General features: G+C 38.5%; 1 protein-coding gene across 1 annotated transcript in view; it reads left to right on the forward strand.

The window, feature by feature from the left end:
* Positions 1–23,229, forward strand: part of LOC135278570 (uncharacterized) — a 230,648-nt gene that overhangs the window by 114,146 nt on the left and 93,273 nt on the right. Inside the window, exon 7 of the mRNA XM_064385146.1 lies at positions 14,606–14,765. The gene's annotated coding sequence lies outside the window, so the exon portion shown is untranslated. The remainder of the gene's footprint in view (positions 1–14,605; positions 14,766–23,229) is intronic.

The following is a 23,229-nucleotide window of genomic DNA, read 5'->3' on the forward strand; positions in this document are numbered from 1 at the left end:
AATCTGACATTTATGAAAATGCCCTTTTTTTTTTTTTCTGGATAAAAGTATTCTACCAGTATCAAATTGAAAAGCAAGTGTGTTTGATCAACATTGTTTTGTTGATCAATGGAACTTCCATAATATCCTAGTTCTTGTGGTTTTGAACTAAAACATTTGACTTTTGCTTCTTGATAGCCAGATACTTTTTGCTCTCTTTTTTTCACTTAAGTGGTATATGTTGGGAGGGAAGCAGAGGGATACTGTCATTATTCAGGAGAATTCCTAATATGTCATGCTTTCAATTTTGCAAAAATGATTTTCATTTTGCATGTTTTTCTCTGAAAGTCTGTTTGCTCTATGTATGAAAACTGTCAAATGTCCTTGTTGTGTGACGTTAACAATGGAATTATTTTCACTAATACTGGAAAATACCATGGTTTATGCAAGATCTTAGGAGGTGCATAATCTAGTGTTTAAGAACTGGCTGAAGATTTGAGATAAGGTGGATCAATTTACCACTTGAGTGTGGATTTGCTGTTTGGATGAGGGCTGCTTGTGCTTCATTTCCTTGCTGCAGTGTATTTGCAGTTACACAGGGTGCTGTGATTAATGTTTGCCAGGTGCTCTAATACTGCTGTGAAGGGAGACATCTAAATATTAGCAGTATCCAGCAGAGTACCAGTGTGTCTGAGAAGCAGAGAATCTGATTGTAGAAATGTCCAATGACTGTGATCATGAGTGTACAACAATGCGCCTGCAGAAGCAGTATCTTCACATTTGATAAACTCATATCCCTTAAAAGTGAGATTTCATCGTATTTAAAGGGATAATGGCAACTGTACTTCTCTACATCATCTCTGTCTTGATAATTCCCTATAATCTCTTGGTCTGATTAACTAGATTAACCTCCAAATTAATCTGCACATGGCAAAAAAATATACACCTCAATTTAGGTGAACACTGGCCATGAGACTTGGGCAAAAGGAACTGATGTCCTTCACTTGTATTCATGCCCCTCTCACATTTCTGCTCCTTTGTGCAGTCACACCAGATCAAGCCCCCAGCTGTATGAAGGGTCTGGTGATATTGGCCTTGGGTATGTGATGAAAGTCAAGGTCATTCCGCTGCTCCTGCCTTAGAATCCTCTGTGTACAGATACTTGTAGAGTATAGGAGACCCCTTTTCCAACCTAGACCATTTCATTGTTCTAGAACACAGGTTTGCTTAGGTTTGTTATATGTTGTAGAAATTATCAGAGTGCATTTCTAATGATAGAATGCAATTTTTCTATGTAAAAGTCTATGTTCTGGACCAGGAAATCATTAAAACTTTGAGGAAGCAAAATAGGCTCCTAGTATGTGTTTAAAAATACCCCAAAAGATAGATTGATAGACCTGGCAATAGCAGTGTCTCAGTCATTAGCTTAGAAAATATTCCTGTGAATATTAGTTATAGCAGAGACTTGCTAGATTAAATCTCAATTGTTAAATGTCCTGGAAAATGGAGGGGGAAAAAGTCTGTTGTCTTAACATGCCCTTGGATGTATTTAACAGCTTCTACTGTTGTGAATTGCTTCTAGAAGGCCAAATGACGTGCCCAGGTATTTCCTTAAGAGCTTTTTCAGTTTCCTGAGTCTGGCATTTTGCAGTAGCATTGCTTCAAGCATTTAATTGGTCTCCCTTTTTTTTATCTGGCAATTCTCTCCATAAGTTCAAACTTTGTTTGCATTACCTCCTACTCTCAGTAACAGGAGATGTATATCTGCAAATACTTTTATTTTTTAATTTTATTTTTGTTTTTACTCTATTCTTGCATGTTAAACTACTTGTGAGACTCCAGAGCCAGTCAGGCCATTTCTACACCCTGCTGCTAGCTAATCTTGTGCTCTTTGGCTGTGAAAATTTCACTTTTGGGCAGAATTACTTGGCAGAATTTTCAAGCATGTTGACTGTGCTCACATTCAACTGTGGAAGTAATCTCACACAGGGAGCGTGGTTTCATGTCTGCTCAGGGACCTGGAACTATCAGCACCTGTTTATACCTATGGAAAAACTTGTTAAAGTCTGCACCGTTCTTCATGGGCTCAGTGTTAAATCCTGTGGTGGCAATGCCCAAAACTGCAACTTTGAACACAACCTTCTCTCTGAAAATGCTTCACAGATTTGTTCTTAATTAATGTCTTCAAATTTGAAGTTTGTCACTTTCTCAGTGAGCTTGTTTTGCTTAGGAGTCTGCCACTTAGCTCAGTAACATTAAACGCTGCTGTCAAAAGCTGATTGATTGCTGCTTTCCATGAAGTTGGACACAGGCCACCCAGTGGGTGATACTTTTGCATTTGGTGCACTTTTCCATGTTGCTCTATTTCTGGCTCCTTGATGATAATTTCTTGCTTTCTTGTCTACTTCTCTAGGTCTGTGCAGAGCTACTGGAGCTACACAGATTAAACCCTCCTTAGATTGCCTGCCTTGTATTCCTCACCTCTGGATCCTTCTAAACTTTTTTGTACTCTGCATTCCTAAAGGTTTATTTTTCTCCTTTTTATTTTAACCATAGTATTTTGCAAAATTGTACAAGAGAAGCAATATGCTGCCAAGTGAAATGTAATGCTCTGTGAATGGCACAGAGAACATGGGACCTGGGGGTGTGGGTCTCATGTGCCCTTCTGCAAAACAGCAACAGCAGCAATCAGGGATGTCCTGCAGCTTCTTCTAGCTTCTCTGGGGATGATCTATGAGCTTTCAATCTCAAAGGCTTTTTTTCAAGGTTTCTACCTTTTCCGTTACAATTTTATCTTAAACAATATGCCTCTATGATAAAAAGGAGGATGAGTTTCCTTTATCTCTCATGGAGCCGTTTATAAAGGAACAATTCTCTGCATGTAGGGGAAAAGTTCCATCTGGATGGTGGGTGCAGTTAGAGATTGTTCATTTGCATGCTAGAAATCAGTTTCACTGGTTATTTTACTGTCCATCTTTATATTCCTGCAAGAGTAGGAGATTGATAAAGGTCTTGTCTCTCATTGTGTGAACTAACTGGATGCCTTGTGGGTGTTGCTTTAAAAATATCTGCAAAGACTTCAAACAAAAACTTAGATTCTTTACCCTGAGCTCCAAAGGCCATGTCATTTATTAGAAAGCCCAGAGGAGGCTGCTGTCACTAGAGGCAGAAAGTTTAAGAAATTTATTTAGATGTTCATAGGAACAAAACAGCACCAGAAAACTATAAATTCTTGAGTTTAGAGAACTCACTACAGTGAGGGTGGAAGTGATCATGGTAAAAGACATCTGAATGCAGTATTCTGTTTCTACTCCTTTAAATTGACTTGGCAAAGATATGTGATATTCACTCTTAGGATAAAATTATGTGAAGCAGCTGCACTGACTGAAGATTAATTATCCTTTACACTGCTGACATTAACCCTACCTGTCATCAGAGCAGTGGGAGGAGTTGCCTGCTCTTCATGTCATTTTGTGAACACATTTACTACTACTGTTATTTTAAATTATCATAAAACAGTGAAAATGGAGACTGTCACTTGTGGTTTTCTATCAACACTTTATGATGATCAAATCTCTTAGATTTTTAAAGTAGAGGGAAAATGCTAGTAATCATCAGTTAGACTTTGGGATTCCCAGAGGGCATGTACACCTTTAATACCCTGTAAGTGACTTACTGAGGTGAATCTGAGATTGTGTCATAAAATCTTCAAGACCAGCAAGCTAATTCTGCTTTCTATAGAAATGAAAAGAAATAACAGGTGTGCTTTAAAGGGAGTAGGATGTCTTGCTGGTTTCATTGAAAGGCTACTCTAGTTTAATTTTTCCATTTATCCGTTCCAATAATTACGATGAGGTAAATATTGACCCCCAGGGCTGGACTGCACTGACAGAAACCGGGACCTGGCCCAAGGTGAGGTGCAGGGCTGCCCTGTGGGTCTGTTGTCATGCACTCAGGTGAGATGAGTGTCTGTCACTCTCTGGCTGTGCTGTCTGGCTCCAGACCTCTGAGAAAGATGTGTGGGTTGTGGGAGCTCTGTTACTGAAAGGTGTCATGCTGGCAGCCTGGGGGTGGAGAGTCCTGAGCCTCTGCCAGCCTGGTGACATAATATATTGAGGAATGTTACTCTGATTCTTCCTGTGCTGTGGGGAGAGTATCCAGGGCATATCTTCAGATACAGGGAGTGGGGAGGCCAAAAAGGGACTAGGCTTTGTTGAGACCTCCATTGCAGAACATGGTGTCTTTGCTTCTAAAAATTTACCACAAATTTCTAGAGGTCAACACACTGGAAGGGTGGGTTTCCATCCAGCGGGACTTAGGCTTGAGTGGTGGATCTGTGCAAACCTCCTCAAGTTCAACAAGGCCCAGGGCAAGGTCTGGCACCTGGGTGGAGGCAGTCCCAAATACAAATAGAGGCTGGGTAGGGCATGGATTGAGAGCAGCCTTGAGGGAAGAACTTGAGGGTGTTGATTGATGAGAAAGTCAAGATGACCTGGCAATATGCCTTGTAGCCCAGAAAGCCAATAGTATCCTGGGGCCTCACCAAAAGCAGTGCCACCTGCTGATCAAGGGAGGGGATTCTGCTGCTTTTGTCTTGGAGTTCATCCAGCTCTGGCAGGGAGAAGATGGGTAGGAAGGATGGGGACCTGTTACAGTGGGTCTAGGGGAGGACCAGGGAAGATGCTCAGAGGGCTGGAGAAACTCTCCTATGAAGGCAGGCTGGGGGAGTTGAAGTTGTTTGGCCTGGAGAAGATGAGGCTCTGGGGAGAACTTGGAGAACCTTCCAGTATCTAAAAGGGGTTCCCAGAGAGCTGGGGAGAGACTTTTTGTCCAGCTACGTAATGACAGAACAAGGCAGACAGAGGGTAGATTTCAGTTAGATATTAGCTAGAAATCCTTTACTGTGAAGATAGACATTGGCACAAGTTAGCCAGAGAAGCTGTGGGTGCCCCATCCCTGGAAGTGTTCAAGGCCAGGTTGGATGGGGCTTTGGACAGCTTCATCTAGTGCAAGGTGTCCCTTCCATTAGCAAGGGGTTTAAAACTAGCTCATCTTTGAGTTCTCTTCCAACCCAAAGCATTTTATGAGCTTTTTGTAATCCCATAGAATTCCCAGTAGGAAGCGGCAAAGTGGCAGTGTAATTATGACATTAATGCATAAACTCTCTATATAAAAGTAATGCTGAATTTTCATCTCCTGCATGAGTTTGGGGCATTTTTCACTGTTAAATCTAATGTGGGATGTTAGAAAAGTAATGGGCTTTCCAATTTGGGCATTGAAACTTCTCCCTGTAAAGAGAAAAAAAGTTTGTTTGTAGAGAAATAGCATTTGTAACTTCTAACAGGCTGGAGATACCCCATTCCCTAGCTTGCAACAGTGAGCTGATTAGAATATGGAAACCATGAAAAAATATAAAGTGTTAACTTGATTAAATTGGAAATGGGACTGCCCACCTGTTCATCTAAATATAAGTGACTCTGCAACATGACCCCACAGTCGTCAGAGGTGGGTAAAGCTAGCAGAAGCTTCCACTGAGCCCTGGCTTGGGCTGGACTCTCTGTCCATGAATGAGGGCAAGCCAAGGAAGGGAGAAGCCTGCAAGAATGTCTTGGCACTGCTTTCTGGCTCCCACAGTGACCTTAGATACATATCACTTTATGTAATATTTTTTTTCAAATGTGTATAGTCAGCTCTAACAGCTTGTTGATCCCAGCTAAGCTCTTTGGCTTGACTCTGCTGTCAAGTGTTTTTGTTTGCCTGGGTTTAGTAAGCTGTGTGGCTTGAAGCTAGGGGAGCTTCCTAAATATTATGGAAATAAACTCAAAAGCTCCATTGTGGTCACTTGTTGAAATAGCTCTTAGTGCACCAGGATTCCCTGATGCTCAGGAGCTAAATGACTTTGACTTGGTGCAAAACCTTGCTGAGCAAATCTGCCTCCAGATCTTATCCAGTGTTAGAGGTGTCTTATAGAAGTTCCTTTAAACAACTTCACACCATCCTTCTCAATGGAACTGAATCTGCATAATCCACGTGAAATCTTTTGACTTGGACAGTGAATCTCAATTCTTCTTACTGGGTGACAGTCACCATCCCGGTACTACTAATTAGCTCTTTGAGTCCTGACACTGAACTTCTGTGGATGGCATATCTGCCAATTGCATCTCAAAGGAAAGCTTTGAAGTTCTCTTGTTAATTCCACACATTCCTCTCAGCCACCTCTGCTGTGCTGCTGTCCTGCAGGTATCTTCCTCTGCTCTGCTGCTTGTTCCCTGAAAGACAGGCTTGTTTCTTCTTCTGCCTAACATACGCATTTTTCATAGGGCTACCAAGTGTTAATTATCTGCTTTGGTGCAGTAATGCTGTAACTCTGCCTCACTGCAGTGATCCTCCCTTGCTTGATCTTAAGCCTATTAGGGTGCACTGGCCAGCAGCTTCTTTTTTGAGTATATGTTACTTCCTTTCCCAGGAGTCCTAATTTGAAGAAGCAGCCCACCTTCTAATGATAATATAGAGCTTGACTGTTACTTGCAATTAATGGTGTGTTGACATTGAAAATCTGTCTTCACTCCAATTTTATACATTTTATTTATATACATCATATATTGCATTTGTTGCTGAATTAAAAACTGTGTTCCTAATGACTTCCATGGCAATTTTGAAATAGCTGTCTATATTGCATAAATAACAAGCTTTTCAGTTCAGAAGTGATTTACATCTTCCCAAGTTGCATGATTTCTTTGTTAGGCTTATTAAAAATTCTCAAAGGGCACTTTATTTTTACCTCCCTTCCCTTTCCCTGCCATTGTATCTGTAATTCAGTGCTCTCAGAAGCCACAGGGGAATGGCAACCCTTCACAAGCAGCCAGGCTGACAATGAGTAGTGCTGGCTCCAAGTCCTACCCCCGTGCCTTTGCTACAATTACACCTTGCCTCTGCTCTGCAGTATCCTGCTTGTTTGTTCCTGGACCTCTTCTAAACAGGAATTAAGGGCATAAAAATGAATTGTGCAAGAACTCTCCTTTATAGTGTTTTTATGCTGTAGGGAATTCTGTTAGAGATTAGCTTTTTGGGCCATAAAACTTCTTTCAAATCTCTTTGAAGCTGGATGTGAATTCCAGTTTCCTGAGGTAAATAAATACAACTTTCCAACCTTGTTCCATCCACCTGCCAAAACTGGGTCTATAAGGGCAGCCAAAATCTATTATTGGTTTACACTGGTGTGAATCTTCTGACGTTAAAGGTTGAATCTGTGTAACTGAGAGTGGAATTTGGCTTGTGGCCTTGGTATCTTACATGGCATGGGTGAAAGCTTACAGTTGAGACCACATATAACAAGGTGGGGGCTGGTGGGGGGAAGTGAAGGAAAAAAAAGGTACTAAAAAGGGCTGTATACAGGCATGTGAGCATTGGAGTTTGTGTAAATGCTCTGATGGCTTATTTCACCTTTGTTTATTAATAAACCTACATAAACTTCTTATATTAAATAAAATATACTTGTATTTTTAGGTTTTGAGTTATCACTTCCTTCCAGCAGGATAACAACATTTTTTTGAAGTCTTTGACAGTACATGCATGAAAGCCGGTATGTTAATGTCTTTCTCTAACATGGTGAATATTTGGGTGTCAACTTTGCCAGTTTGTGCAGCATGAATCCCCACTTGGTAGCGGTTAGAACTGAGGTTCTATTATAATAGAGTATTGTGAGAAGTAACTGTTGCTTTTTTCTTTCTTGCTGACTTTTTGTTTCTATGTTCCCTTTTTTCCTTTTTACTGTGACATCTTTAGATGCTCTCATCATCTTTTCAGCAGAATGCTTCTCTGTTCCACCAAGAAAATCCAGTAGCTCTTTTTTTTTTAGATCATTTTAGATAATGTTAGAAGTTATGAGTTTGAAAAACTCAATTAAGCAAAAATTATAATAATGGTTTCTTAGAGAAAAAAATATTTAGGCTATGGAAAGAACACTTGTGTATTGAAACAATTCAAAGAAATAATACTGTTTTATTCTAGAGAAAATAGAGAATAATAGGAATGGCCACGTAATTATAATTTTAGTGCAGTAAATTTGGTTTTCACTTGGACTGTTTTAAGTATGAAGCAACTCCATTGAACTAGAAGGAATTGAGATTTATGTGCTGACAGTCTCTTTACACATTTACTGGTGATTTTGTCACAAAGCTCAGAAATTTTGAATAATGTCCATAGGAAGAGAGGGTTGTTCTAAACTATAAGAGGGCATCCAGGGCCAAAGTGGTTATCTGTGTGTTGAGTACTGTTTGTCAGAGCACCAAAGTTCTTTGATAGGCAGGAGAGTGATACCTAATATAGTAACTGGAGCAGGTTCTTGGCCCAGTGGAGGAAGGGCTGCATTGTGCATGTGGAAATCACTTGAAATCTGTGGAGTCTTTCACAAGTGGAGTGAAAATCATTTCCCTCACCTTCTTTGTCCAGCATTGAAGATTAGAGTCAGTCTCAAGGTTTTAAAAATATGAATTGAAATTTCACATGGTGTCTTGGTGAGCTTAAATCACAATGGATTGACTCATGCTTTTGTTTTGGCCTTGAATTTTTGTTGTCTGGTGTTTGGAAAGTAATTGCTTTCATTAAGGCATTTTCCTGAATCTTATGCTGGTACAAAAATCTGTCTTTAGGTCTGAAATTCATTTCCTCAAAAATGTTATTAGGGTGTTTCTGGATTTGTGGGTGTTTAGATCAGATTGTTAATAAATTTGCCTTAGAGGCTGTTTTACATTCCTTTGGGACTTCAGAATTTGGGATTGTTATTAGATATTTCCTGTCTTACTCTGAAAGAGAGAAGGAAACTGAAAACAGAAGGGAATACTTGAGGGAACAGCTGTCCTAGTAGTCCCACGGGATTTCCTCTGAAAACCTGGCTGTCCAGACTGTGAGATGGATGAATGTCTTCTGTCATCTGAGCCTGCCTAACAAAACTGGTGAATTGTGTTGGGAAACAGCAGAAGCTGCATAATTCTGCTAGGAATGAGGAAGAAAAAGGCTAGGTCAGAGCACCACAGCAGGCTTCAGCTCTGCTTTTCGATGGCTACTGTGCGAAGACTTCCTAAAGTTGTGCCTCTAATCCCTGGTGTGTTACAGGACATGTGCAAGAAGAGTGGCTTTTTCTGTTGGTTTGGAGGTTTTTTTGTTGCTTGTGTTTGTGTTTTTTGTTTTTTTTATCCCTGAACTTCTCTGCAAATTTTATGCAGTGCTGTAATCCTGTGCTTTTTGAGGAAAAAGTTCACATTTCAATGGACACAGAGCTACTGGGTAGGCAAAGTCTGACTACATTAAAGATTAAACTATTGGGACCTTGATTTTATTTCTTCAGAGACATAAAAAATTAAAACAACACAAAGGTGACTTCTGCATTTGTTATTCCTCTCCTTATCTGTGAAGCTGATATCAAGACCTAACCATTCTGTAATGTTACATAGCACACTTGGGCTTTTTTTCTTCTATTTTTTCATCAGCACGAGCTTTGTCTTCGGTGAGTAGTGAGGGTATGAAATCAGGAGATGTGAGGAATGATGTGCATTTGATCAGTACGTGGCAAGTAACACGATTCTGGCTTATGCTATGGAGCAGGGTGACAAAATGGCCCTAATTGGCATGAGAAATCCTATCCTGGGGAAGGCTGATGCCTCTGCAGCTGCAGCCCGGGGAGGGTGCAGGGCAGTGGCCAGGGGAGTAAGAAGGGGATGTGGGAAGGTGCTGGTGCCCAGGCTGTCCTGGGGCTGGTGGCACACAGCAGTAACTTGATCTCTGGAGAGTGGGGCTTGTTTGAGAGCTGGCACTGTTGAAAATGTGCTGCTTCAGCTGGAAAAATACAACATCAAGACACTCATAGAAAAGATCACTAGAAAAATTTTACATTCACCCACGTATTAGATTACGCAGAAAATTTGGTGTTGGGACACGAAAAATAATTCTGGAGAGATGATCAGATTTAAATGCAAGAGAGGATGTGGGAGATCTTGTTTCAATATCTACTGAATAATCATCCCCCTTTAACTTACTGTAGGAGTTTGAAAACCTATGTTTATGGAGGAGATGAAGGAGAAGCAGAAGTAGTATGAAGTGTTATGATGTTTTGAATTGTCTAATATAGATTTTTAGTTTTATATTCTTAACTGATGATTTCTTTGGTATTAAGGCTCAATTTAAATATAGTGTAGTGTCTACTAAGTCATTTAAGAAAATCTGTAGATTTATATAACCTCTTAGTTTATACAGAAGAAAGGTCACATGCACTGTGACTGAAGATACTGGTGTGTATTAATTGATGAATAGGGCAACATGGGAATCAGGAGAGTGAACTCCAAGTAGCCTGTGATCTTAATGGAAAAACTGTGGGGCATGTGCAACACTACTCACAGGTTTCCTTTGTTAAGCTTTGTATTGTAATGGATACCTGGTGCCAAGGAAACTGATTGCTGCTGCCTCCACTGTATCAACTCCCAGCAAATAAGTGAGCCCCTTCATTTTCCTTCTGTGGGTTTTTTTTTTTTTTCTTCCTTCCAGCTCCCTGTTCTCGTATTCTCCTTTTTCCCCTCAGCCGTTGAGATAAAGGAGAGCATGAAGTATGCAGACAAAGTATACTAAGCAGACTTAAAACTTCTGGAGTAACTGTTTACAGGGTCAGGCTCTGCTTTTGTGTACAACTCATACTCAGGTATGAAATGCTAAATGACTTTGTGTAAGAATCCTACTATTGCGCTAAAACCAGGAAAAGCTTTGCTATGTCTTCTTTGGTTATAAAATTGTCTTTCTTCTCAACTTTCTGGTAAATTCAGTAAAGTGTTCACCAGGTAACACAGCTGCAGGGAAAGCTCTCCTAGGCTTGTGAAGTTGATAATTTGTCTTTTCTAAAAGTATTATGACAAATGATAAGGTAAGCTCCATGCCACTGCTTGCAAAATTTGAATTGCTGCAAGCAAAGCATCAAGCAGAGCTGCTGAATAGGATGGTGTAAGACTTGGCACTGCTGGTTTTTGCAAGTTTTGCCAGGCTCTTTCGTGACTTTTCTTCCAATGATATGAATTTTGTCTTTTGCAACTCTCTTAGAAGTAAATGGGAAACTAAGTAATGAGCAATGTTGTTTTATCTGCCTTTAGGCTGCTGAGCTGCTAAGCAACAAAAAGACCTTCTGAAGTAACCCCTTCTTTAAAATGATCTCAAATATTAAAACTTTTTTGTCTTGTTTTAGATTTAGGGATGAAGCAAGGAGGAAGAGAGACAGAATCTAAGCCGCTTCTCACAACCATATAATCTGCATTAATCAGTTACTTTCTTTTAAAATAAGGGGACTATGGCACTACCTTGGACAAAGTGTCTAAGTAGGCATTGTCTAAGGATTTGGTGAGACTAATATTTCATTTAATTCATTGTATAGAAGCAGTTACCATATGCAAAGAACCATAACTCATGAGGGTGTAGTAGTTCTGGTACTAGGGTTAAACTCTTTGACCAAAACTGTCATCTTTTGAACAGGTGTTTTTTCCTGTATATTGGCATGACATAATTAAGCAATAAATCATGAACACTTTTAATTGAGTTGAAAAGTTTACTGTTTACTGTTGAAAAAAGAGAAGACTTTTTTTTCTAATGCAAAAAAACTTTTTGGATGTATTTTGCAGTTGAGATTGGGTTTGGTAGCTGAGATCAAAAACTTTTAGTGGCAAATTTAAGTATCCAGGAGTTTGAAATAATGCATGAATGATTCTTAAACAGATATACTTAAGTTTTCATAAGTTTTTCAACATGAATGCAAATGCACATAGATAAATTTGTACATTCTGTACAACTTGTCATTCAGTATCAAAGATTATGCTGCTGGCAAGGTAACTTTTCCCTGCAGCTGGAATACAATAAGGGTTTTATTTGTTTGTGACATGAATTTTGACTGATTTCAGAGACCCAGTTTAGTGACTGAATTCTGAATCTCTTGGTACTGTAAAGAGTCTAATCTGTAACAGCCCCTGTGAAACAAAACCAAGGTTAAGAATAGGAAGCTTTCTAACTATTTTCCGTTTTAGGTGAGTATCCTAAACATCTAGTTGGCTCAGGGAATTGTTAGTAAGCTGATTTCATCTGTAAGTGACCAGTGTAAATATTACTGAGCTTGACAGCATCTAAAAACTGTTGGTATGTGTGCAGTAAGTTTGGAAATCTCAGCTTTTCATGGACAGATACGTGTGGTGAAGGAGCTGTTTTCACGACTGGCATTTCTGTTGGTGTTGCACTGAGTGGATGAAAATAAACACCCTGCTGGCCTCTGGATGTCATTCCTTGAGTCAGACCTTAAAGGCTTCAGTGAGGGAGTAGTGTGAGCTCCCCCTGTTTTGTTCCCATTTGGGAATCTCCACCTCTAAGGCTCTGGTTAGGCACATGTCACATGATACCTAAGCCAGGGATTCCCTTTCCCTGATGGAGTATTCCAGCAAGGGAATCATATGGATTCAGGAGGTCAAGTACTTAAGGTAAATGCCAGAGCTTTTGGCAGATTAGGCTTTTTTCAAAGGCAGCTGGTTTTGTTTCCTTCCTGGTATTCATGGTTGGCTGGCACCCCTCTTCCCTGGGAACAACAGGAACATAAAGTAGACACTCCTGTGCTTTTAGATCCAGTGTCCATCAAAGTTGGTAGCAGTGGCAATTAAGGCACTTGGTTTGTCAGCCTGCTAGTATTTTTAGGAAGCTGATGGAATTTGGCTTGTCATCTAATGCGTTGATCCCTTGCCAAATGTCAGGTCCCCTGACCAGCCACCCAAGTCCCTTTACCAACTGTCACCGTGCCCTGCAAAAAGTGCAATGCCGTGGAGTCAGCGACTCAGTGAAGGATTAACAGCCTCTGCCAGCATGCTCTAATTAAACTGCTATATACACAACAGCTGGGAAAAATTCATCAATCACACCATGTTTATTATTGGAATTAAAACACCTTATAACTAATGCATAGATTTGCATTGATTAGCATATCCTGGAAGGAACAAGTGGTGCCAGCTCCATGTGTTTGGGCATTTGAATGTTTGTATCACTTGTACTGTCACCCATCTGCCTCTGCTTTGTTAACCACAGTTAAAGGGTTGATCAGTTTTGCAGCTACTCAGGGTCAACATCTGTAGAACTGTGATGCTAAACACTACAAGGAATTCTAAGTTTGCTTTGTCACGTGGTCTGTGGTATATTTGTGTTTGTCGATCTTCCAGCCACATGGGCAGGACGCTTAATTTAGTCACACTTGAGCAAATCAGTAGCAATGCAACAAGTACTAGATGAGTTGCATAGACTTATAACCATGGTTGGTTCATAAACAAGCTCAGTTAATTTCTCTGAGCATTTCTGGGCTGTCTAATGTGGCAGTAGTGCAGTGGTGTGTGTCCTTTTCTAATATGAGGTGGCTGTGTGGCACTCAAACCACTGGAAAACTTAATATATGAAACACTTTCTAAGCTTTTGAAGATGATAATATAAAAATGTGCTCATGTGCACTCACATTTGCATATATTCAATGCCATTTTTTAAAATAAGAGAAACATCTTTGCCTGATTCAGAAGCAAATTTTTCTATTTCTGTCAACATGTACAAAGATTCCAGTAATATGGGTGCAGCTAGTGTTCTGAAACACTTGATCCATGTGTTCATGGCTACTACAAGGTCTGAGGTCCCACTTAAGCCCTCCAAACTTATGGTGTTCTTCCTAGAACCATTTAATCCAAACTAAATTGAACAAACTTTAATGTTAGAGCTCTAATACAATATCCTTCTCCAAGGCATGAAACTGAAGATGCAGAAAAGAGCAACCAAGAAGTTAGATTCAAGGTTCTGAACCTCATGGTCTTCAGTGCTGATGAAATGGTATTTACAGAAATATGTGCTTGACAAGCTGGTAGTAATTGCTTTTCCTCATCTAGGAAAAAAAGCTTGAAAACACTGAGTGGCACTGACAGAGTTAAAAAAATATATTGGTAGGTAGGCTGATAAAAATCAGGTTACTTGTGAATGAGAATTTTTACTGCTTTAATGAAATGCAAGAAAATGGTATTCAGTCCTGGAATATTTTTATGATACAGTAAGCACTGGCACTTGTGTTTGTCTGTGGTAAGATCTCATTCTATCTTTTGGCATGGCAAAAATATGGTTATTGTGGAGGAAGTCTACTGGATCTCTTTTAAATCGTAAAATTAAAACGAAATGTAAGGTGCAGGGATCTGCACCTAAATATCTGACTCCTGAAAGATAAGATTATCAGCCAACACTTCATGGCTGTAGTAGGAACTGTTTTGGTTGGTGTTTTAAATGAACTTTTAGGTCAAACCTTGAATATTGCCCACAGTGTGCAGACATCTGATGAGGTGTTATAACAAATTCTTACTACTATATAATTAAGATGAATAACACTTTTAATTAATAACTCTGACCTCTCATTCAAGATGTGAAGACAATAAGTATGTCTAGAGAAGAGCAAAGCAGAATTTATTATTTATCTCACCTACTGACTTGGCATTCATGGCAGCTGGTGTTCATGAGGGAATTCAGGAAGTTGAGGAACCCTTCCTCAAAGGGGTATGGAGAACAGAGTTCATTCACCACATTCTCTTTCTTTTGACAGGTCCTTTGCTACCCTTTGAGCACAGCCCAGACCTTTGAGAATACTCTACCAAGATGAAGAAAAAGAATCATTCCAATGGGTATTTCAGAGATTCTGCTGGCAGGTGCTTTTCTGCTTCAACACAGGCTCAATCCTGACATGACTGTTGACTTCAGTAAAGGTAAGAGATGATATACTTATTTTGTTGTTTTTTCTCATTAACAAACTGTGTCTTTAGATTTTCCACAACATACTACTGGGATTGGCAGCAGCAAGACAAAAAAATCCAAATGAAATGGTTATTGATGCACAATGTAAATGCTTCATGTCCTTTGTGACAGCTGATGGAGATTGCAGTCATAGCAAGCTGAATTCCCACTTCCATGGACAGAAGTGCTGGCACAATGTGCCCTGGTATTTAGGTGTATTGACTTCCCTGCCCTGGACCAGGAGGCACTTGCTTGATTATGGGTGAGGCAGATCTACTAGTAGCTGCACTTAGATGTTGTGCTCAAACTATGGTAATTTATTTCTGACATTTCCTCCTTAAACTGCTCCATCACAGGTTCATGTGTAGTGGAGGGTGTCAGTCCCGAACCTGGTGCATGCAGCTCCAAGGGCTCCATGTGTGTTAGAGTATGAGAGGGGTTTTAAAATGTGTCAGCCTTTACTGCACTAAAGGGTTTGACTTTAATGCCATACTTGCAATATTTCTTCTAATTAAGAAGTGTGAGGAATACCACTAATTCAGCAGTAAAGTTAATTAGCACAGCCTATAAATGTTTATTTGTTTTTTAATAGCAACAAATGCATTATAAATTACTCCCATGTTCATCTATTGTATAATCCTGCTGTTAGAGTAATTTGTAACATAGCTTTTTCTTACAATAGCTGTTGGCATTACAAAAGCAGGAATATGATTTTGGTGTTGATTGTGGAATGACCATGTTAAGTCTTAAACTTGTTAAATTCTTAACTAGCTCTGTGAAAAAGATTAAGATAAATTTCATGTGTATTGATGGATATTGAACTGCTTAATGTAATCTTTATTTACAACCAGAAACCTGCTTTTGCAGGTATTTAAAATCTGAAATAGATAGGTTTTTCCTAAACACAGATTTACTACATCTAAACTCTAAGAACTTTATGATAATTATTGGCTTTTGAATAAGTGTGGAAGTAGAACTTCTAGTTTTATCTCTTAAATTGACTGTATTTTCACAGATGCTTGTGAAAACTTGATAGCAAACTTTAAATAATCTATAGGCTTTTATAATATTTTTGGTAGCAAGTATTGTTTTAATAGCATTGTAGGTGTACCTAATAGTTTGAAAGTGAATATTGGTGAACATTTGAACTAAAATATTGAAATATTTTAATTTACTCCTTAATGCAGTTCTGCAGTTCTTACTTTTTTGAAGTAGCACAATCCTGGAATGAAAAGATGCCTTTTAGTCCTGCTTTGTTCAGGACAAATACTTTGTACTGCACTTAATCCCACCTGAAATGAGGGGAGCTTAAGAGATTCAGGTTTAAGGCATGTATAATGAAGAGGGAAAAGAATAAGGTGCAATTTCTGCTGTGAGGTGATTTCCTTAGAGGAATATCTTTTAGAGGAAGGTAAAGAACTGAGAGCCTGTTTGGATTTCTAGAGAGGGAACCTTCAGTAAGAGTGGAAGACATTTTGAAAATGACTGAGAGCTGGTTTGGAGGAATGGAGGCATTATGTGAGACAGGTTATACATACCTAATTCACCTAACACTAGAAAATGGAGAAATTGCCATCTCATACTTTTTTCCCCTTTTGTTTTAAGTAAACTTTGCCCTTGGGTGTTATGACAGAGAAATCTTGACTGTTAATACTGTGATCAATGCTGTCATCTTTTCTGCAACTCCAGTATTTTATAGTCTTTCCAGTCTTGATGCTGGTCAAACTTTATTGAGCCACTTAAATTGATTAAGGTTTTCCAATTTTGCAACATCATCTCTAATGCAATGAATCTGGCGACATAACCATCTTCTCATTGCAATTTCTGACTCAAGAAGAAAATTTGGAAAATTGTCCAGCTGTTGATATGGTGGCTTCTGTATTGGTGATATTCCCATAGAGAAAGAAATAGTGTATGGAAAGCAGTGAAATCTTTCTTTTTGGGGAACAAGAGGAACAAAAGCCTTATAGTCACACTCAGATATACTGTTGGAGACACTGAAATGTCACCATAAGGCTGAATATGATTTACTTGCCCAGCAAAAGCTCTTCTGAAGAGTTGTGACTTTGGTATGAAAACCAGAGCATCTACTGCACGTTTTTCAGTATATTCTCTGCATAAAGCATGTATTTTCTGAGGAGTTGAGTAAATATGTTTTTTCTTTAGTGTGTTTCTAACACATGGTTATTTTTGAACTTTAATCTTGGCTTCTGAATGCACAATAACTTTGGTTCCTGCAATAGTTCCCAGAAGGCAGTTACTTGGCTGCTGAGGAAATAGTGTCTTAGTGAGGTTCTCTTTTATTAGCCATAAAATATTAGCTTTATACTTTTCACAAAGATATTTGCAAACGTCTCATTAAAACAACAGATCCAAAAGAGTGGAAAGGTGGTGTCTAATCTAACCCTCAGTGAAGAATCCTGGACTGCAGACTCATTATGAACTAATTCCAAATGGTGTAGAGTAACATGTAAAGCTATGGGTTATATTTTCTTAGATTTAGAAGACTAGATGCAGAGACAAAGTTGCTTCACATTTCTTTGGCTGTTAAAAAAAGAAAAAATATCTCTGGAGTTTGAGCTGAATTTAGTTTGAATATTGATATTGGACTGGGGAAGAGGAGCAGAACACAGTGACAGGCAATTTTCAGACCCCTACCTCTCCAGCCTTAAGTGAATATCTGAGTCCTTGGAAAAAGGGTGTAATTTAACAAAGAAGAAAAAGTACTGATTTTAGAACTTGGTGTATGTTACTGAGGAAAGCTTGGGTTATCAGGTAGGTTTCAGGTGGACTTTTAAACATCACTGTGCTATGAACTTGCTTTGCTCTTTGTGTAGTTATCTCTGCATTTTTGCAATCACTTAAGAGTTTTTCAGCTGATCAATACTGATCAATGTATTGATGGCAAAGTCAGTTGTTCAAAAAATTGAACTGAAGCCCTGCTGAGCAGGTGCTGTTTGCGCCCCTGGATGGTAGATGAAAGGAAAAGTACTATCTGTCTTCAGTGGTAAAAAGTTTTATCTCCTGTTTGAGAACTCTATAGACACATCCATCAAGTGGTCTGACAGGGAAATAAATTGGGTTACAGCGCTGCAAGAAGTCCAGATTATGTTCCTGCTGAGCAGTAACAAATTGTGGTGAACTTTTTATAAAAGTTTCTTTCTGTTTTTCACAAAATAATGCAATATAGAGGCAGTCAGTGGTCACAAGAGACAATGGAGAAACCTATGGAAGAGTTTGCTATTCTTTAATAAGCAAAAGATGTGAAATTATAGATGTGTGGTTTTTTTTTCTATGCAACAACTTGTGGTCTCTGCTCTTTTATAAGCTGGCTAAATCTACCTAAGGTGAAATTTGCTTTATTTGCTGCAAAATTAAAAAAAAAATAAACTAGTATCCTGACCATGAGATAATGTGCTTGAGTCCCATTTGTGATGGGCCACCGTCAGCTTCCACTGACCATAGTAAGAGATGCAGGTAATTTTGCTGGGGCTCACTAGAGACCCCTAATTCTCCTCCAATAACAGAATATTTTCATTCCACTCACCTCATGTATGCATTTCAGCTAGACAGAGTTCAGTAGGCTTTCTTATTTTTGATTTATTTAAAAGGAGCTCTTGCACACAGTTAGGATCCAAGTGCTTTTGAATGCAGCTATATTCAGATTTAGAATCTCTAAGTGTTGCTGGCCTTCTCTTTTATCATTCCATCCTGGGTCTGAATATCCTTCAACTTGAAGAAGAAACTTCAGACTCATCTCTAATGTCTAATTAGGAAGTTATGAATGTTTGAAAATGGGTCCAGAGTTGTTTTCAAGCTTTGTGAACTTCAGCCAGCCATTCCATTATGGTGCCATTTTCTTTGCTGAAATCTGAAAGAGATGTTTCTGGTGTCAGGTTTCTTTGCATCCTTCTGAAAACCTTTGTATTCATATGAAAAATCAACATCCTTTGTATCTTTGCATGTATCTAGGTATACACAAATAAAACCTTTAACATGTGTGAGATCCTGGATGTTTTAACAAACAAGAATTAATTTCTTCTGCTAATTCTTTGGTGTCTCTTTCAAGCCAGTTGTGTTTAGCTATACAGCCTGAACTATTTTTGAGAAACATCCATGTATTCTTAGATTCAAAATAAAAATATAAAAGGGAGAGAGATTTCCTTTCAGTTGGATGCTCCTCTTACAGTGTAAGCATTTAAGAGCCATTGGACACCTAATATTTTGTTTATATGGAAGCTAAGCTACCTTTAAAAAATAGATACAATTGAATGCAATAGAAAAATAAAGGAGAAAGTTTATTAGACAAGGAAGGCTGATGTTGTTTAATGAAGTGTGGCATTCTGATCTGTTTCTAAAAGCCTTGGTAAGCAATAGGGGTAAAATGTTTCTCTTACGGGCTTCTGCTTTACACATTGCATGCTCGCCTTGAGGGATTTGAAACCTAAATAAACCTTAACTCACAAAAAATGCAAGTATGAGAAATCTCATCCTTTTTCTGGAATGGCTTGTGGGCTGATTGTTTATTTAACAAGCTGGTGCCCTGATTTTGCCACTGACACACTTCAACAAAAATCCCCTCACAGGCATTTAAAGTTGCAAAAGGGAAGAGAATTGAAACGAAAGATGTCAATGCACAAAGCCACAAAGGTCTGCTGACCTAGGTGTTTGCAATAGTTACTAATGATATCCAAAGATGCAGCACTAGAATGGTCTCAGAGAGAGGAGTCAGTGATGTTCTGATATAATCAGACCAAATGAGGTCTTCCTAAGAGTTGTTGGTTGCTTGAGCTTTGTGCAGGAGCTCACTTGGGAAGAGGGAAATTGCATCCATGGAAAGACCCAGAGGAGTCCTTGCAAAAACCCTAACAGACTCAAGTGAAATTTACCTAGTGCACGGGCTTTGTGCCAGCTCATAAAAGTGAATGTGTTTTATCCTTAGATGTCAAGATTGTTGGGGGGCTGAATTTGGGAATTGGCTCTTGTTCTCTTCACTGAAGCAGCTGGGAGTTGTTGCAAAAGGCAGGTGCAGATGTAAGAGTAGCATCCCTACAATTAGCACTTCCCAGAAGAGTGTGGAGTTCCAAACCCAGCTATGGGAGCAAGGGCAAAAGTTGGTGTTTAGTTCATGGATTGGATTTTGATCTTTTTTTAGTTTGTTTTGTTTTGTGTGGGTTTTTTTTTTGTTATTGTTTTTTGTTGTTATTTTAAAATTTTGTTTGTTGTTGGTTTTTTGTGTGTGTAGTTTTTTTGTAGGAAAAATACTTTTGAATGTTTTGAGATGCTGATACAAAACTATGTTCATAGCTGCAAGATTCCCTTCCCACTAACTGGTTTTTTTTTGGATACAAAACTTTATTCCCTTTTAAAAGCTTTTTCTAACTAAGATGCATTGGCTAGTCACCAGGGAAGAGGTTTTTTCACTTGTCTAGTTCCTTTCCCTTTCTTATTTCCACTTTTCATACCAAGATGCAAGAAGAGGGGGTAGGGTATGGTATGGTATGAGCTGAGGAATGGGGAAATAGGTAGAAACCCCTTTATTTATGTAATTTGGAACTGAATAGGGAAGAATGAAAATAGTGGTTTTCCCACTAGTTACCATTACTGTACAGTTGGATGGAAAGGGGAAAAAAGAAGGTGAAGGCTTCCTTTCATGTTGTGGACACTCAAGTTTTTGTTATGAGTTTCTCAAGCTGTTTTTACAGGACTAAATTATCACATTTTCCCAGATGAGATTTCTTATTCTTGCTTCATTCCAAGTCACAACAGGCTCTTAAGCAATCACTTTGAGTTCCTGGTTTTGACATTGTAAAAGTTGGAATCTGCTATATTATTATATTAAAATGCAAAGCAAAAATTTTTGTATAAGCAAAATTTTCAATTTCTTTTCATGTACCTGGGATATTTATGGGTTTTGGAAGCACTCTTTCAATGTGATTTCACCTTGTGACCAGACAAACCTTTGAAGTTGGGCAGTGACAGTGTTAGATAACCTTCTGATCAAAAAGGAAATTGAGCATGATTCTGAAATGTGCAAGCAGATTACATTAGTAACTGATATACATCTCATCTTAAATAGCTAATTCAACCTTTTTTACATTTTTAAAGAAATTGTTTATTCATGGAAATACACATTTAAAATACAGTTTAATACTAAGTGTCATCAAAAAAGTGACATACATGTATATCCCAAGTTGCAATAAAACCCAGCATCTCAAATGCTCCTCAATGAGAAATCTATTTGTCCTTACTTTACATGTAGAGTAGAATGGACTTGAAGTGGTTCAAGAGACTTGATTAAGAACAATTTGACTTTAATTTTTTTTTGAATAAATGGTAGTATCTTCTTTTTCCATTCAGGTAGTTTTGACTGGAAAATAAAATATTTTGTACAACTTCAAATGATATAATTTTCCTTAAATAACTTATTATGAACAGCTTTTTCTCTAGTGTTTTTCTAATTTGCTGAGGGAGCTGAGAGGGAGTCAAGAACAGGCAGGCACCTGTTTTAATGAAAGCTTTCCAACCAATTCTGCTCTGTATGTACTCTTTTCTGGTTTTTTTTTTCTTCACTGACTAAAGGATTCTCACTTATTATCTACATTTGTAATTTTATTGTGTTTGACCTATTAAATACTGCATCCAGCAAATCTTTAATTTTCAATACTAGGTGGCTAAAGATGAAGATGGATCTCATAGAATAACTGCAAAATGAGCTTTAAGTTCTAATTAAAAGTCATCTTATCAACACTACATTTCACACTGTATAGTTATGGGTCTGATATTTTTTGAATTGGTTATGCCAGATTAATTTATAGTACATTGTGATTGAGAGGGAGCATGACTTTTTTGAGCAATTTCTTTTGCACAGCAGGGTGGCTTAAATTAGTGTGACTGACATCCTCCTAATATGCTTACAAATCTTTGGAACAATTGATTTGAAACTTGAGCATTTTTGTTCTGAGTGAATAACAGCACAGGGAAAGAAGTTGGATATGCAAGCAAATTCACGGAGCTGTTTCTCTTAAATCCCAGTCCAAGGTGTATCTAAGCATACGTGTAAACTTTGCTTATGAATATTGCTAAAGCAAGTGGAAAAACTCAGGCCCAGAAGAAACTGTCACACCTCATAGGAACAAAAATGAAGCCAGGACTTTACCAATGAGTAAATTTACAAAATACAGGTGCTTAAATGTTTGGGAGAAATACATAAAAGAGGTGAGGAGAAAAATATTGCCTCATTTGAAATTCTCCCAGGTGAAGGATCTAGCATATGTAAAAAATCCCAATTAATGTCAAAGATGATTTCTCTGGACTGAAACTTGAAAATTTGCCTGGACTGATCTCTTAAAAATTATTTTCCTTAGCCATGTTGCTGTTCATCTCCAACATTTCATGCATTGTTTACTTGAGCAGGGATTCCCTCTTAGGGAATACCAGTGCTGTCCCCCATCCCAGTGTCAGGTATTAATTGACTTCCTTAATGCATTTTGTGTAAAATTTTTGCTGAAAGATCTCTAATCACCTGTCCTTTATATCTGGCAAGTAGAGTAGTGCTATCATTATAAAAGAGAATTTGGAAAACAGTAGCCAGTGTTCAAAGTATCAATCCAACAAATGAGTTGATAATCCTTGTAAAGAGCCATGTTCTTCCTGCTGCTGAGTGTGCACCTATGCTGAGAGCCAGTTCACCTCAGTGAAGGATGTCTGTGGGGTTAGACTGCAGAACAAGCTGTCCAGAACTGTTAATCACATGTAAATGAGCATGTCCTGAGCTCCAAAACCTGGAACTATCTGTGAACTGTACAGCAATTTATACAATATCTTGATTTTTAAAGATACTGTCAAAGGTAATAGGAACAAATTTTGTGTGGAAACATCCACATGAATCCCATAAAATACCTGTGTGACTAGTGGTGTGGTCAGACTCAAATGAAGTTCCCAAGCTTTGTATTTATCTGTCTAGGAGGTGAACATAGTGCTAATAACACTCAGGTCTCAGGCTAAATCCCTCTATGGGCCATTCACCTGAAATCTGGGCTTATGATCCTTGTGAGTCCCTTCCAGCTTAGAATATTCTGTGACTCTCTGATTCTGCTCTCACAGTTAATTTTTGATGTAGTGTAATTTATTCTAGACAGTTATTAGACTTCCTCAACAGCATTCTTTTAAGATCTTGCATTACTCTCTGAGTGTACTTGTTTTGTCTTGGAGATATCTTAGAACTTTCTAATTTAGAAATAGATTATCTTGGTGAAGAAGGAGCTTTTCCCAGTTACTGAGAAAGTACCATTGTGTATGGAATATTTGAAGTAAGGTGCACTATTGTAGCTGAAACATTTTCTAGTGACAGCATAAGTTTTCTCTGAAGAAGTAATACTGAGTCTTGCACCTGGTTTATCAGATTAGGAATGCTTTTGCATTGACTCTCGTGAT

Source organism: Passer domesticus, chromosome 11 (genome assembly GCF_036417665.1).
Source record: "Passer domesticus isolate bPasDom1 chromosome 11, bPasDom1.hap1, whole genome shotgun sequence".
In the NCBI taxonomy this organism is placed as follows: Eukaryota; Metazoa; Chordata; class Aves; order Passeriformes; family Passeridae; genus Passer; species Passer domesticus.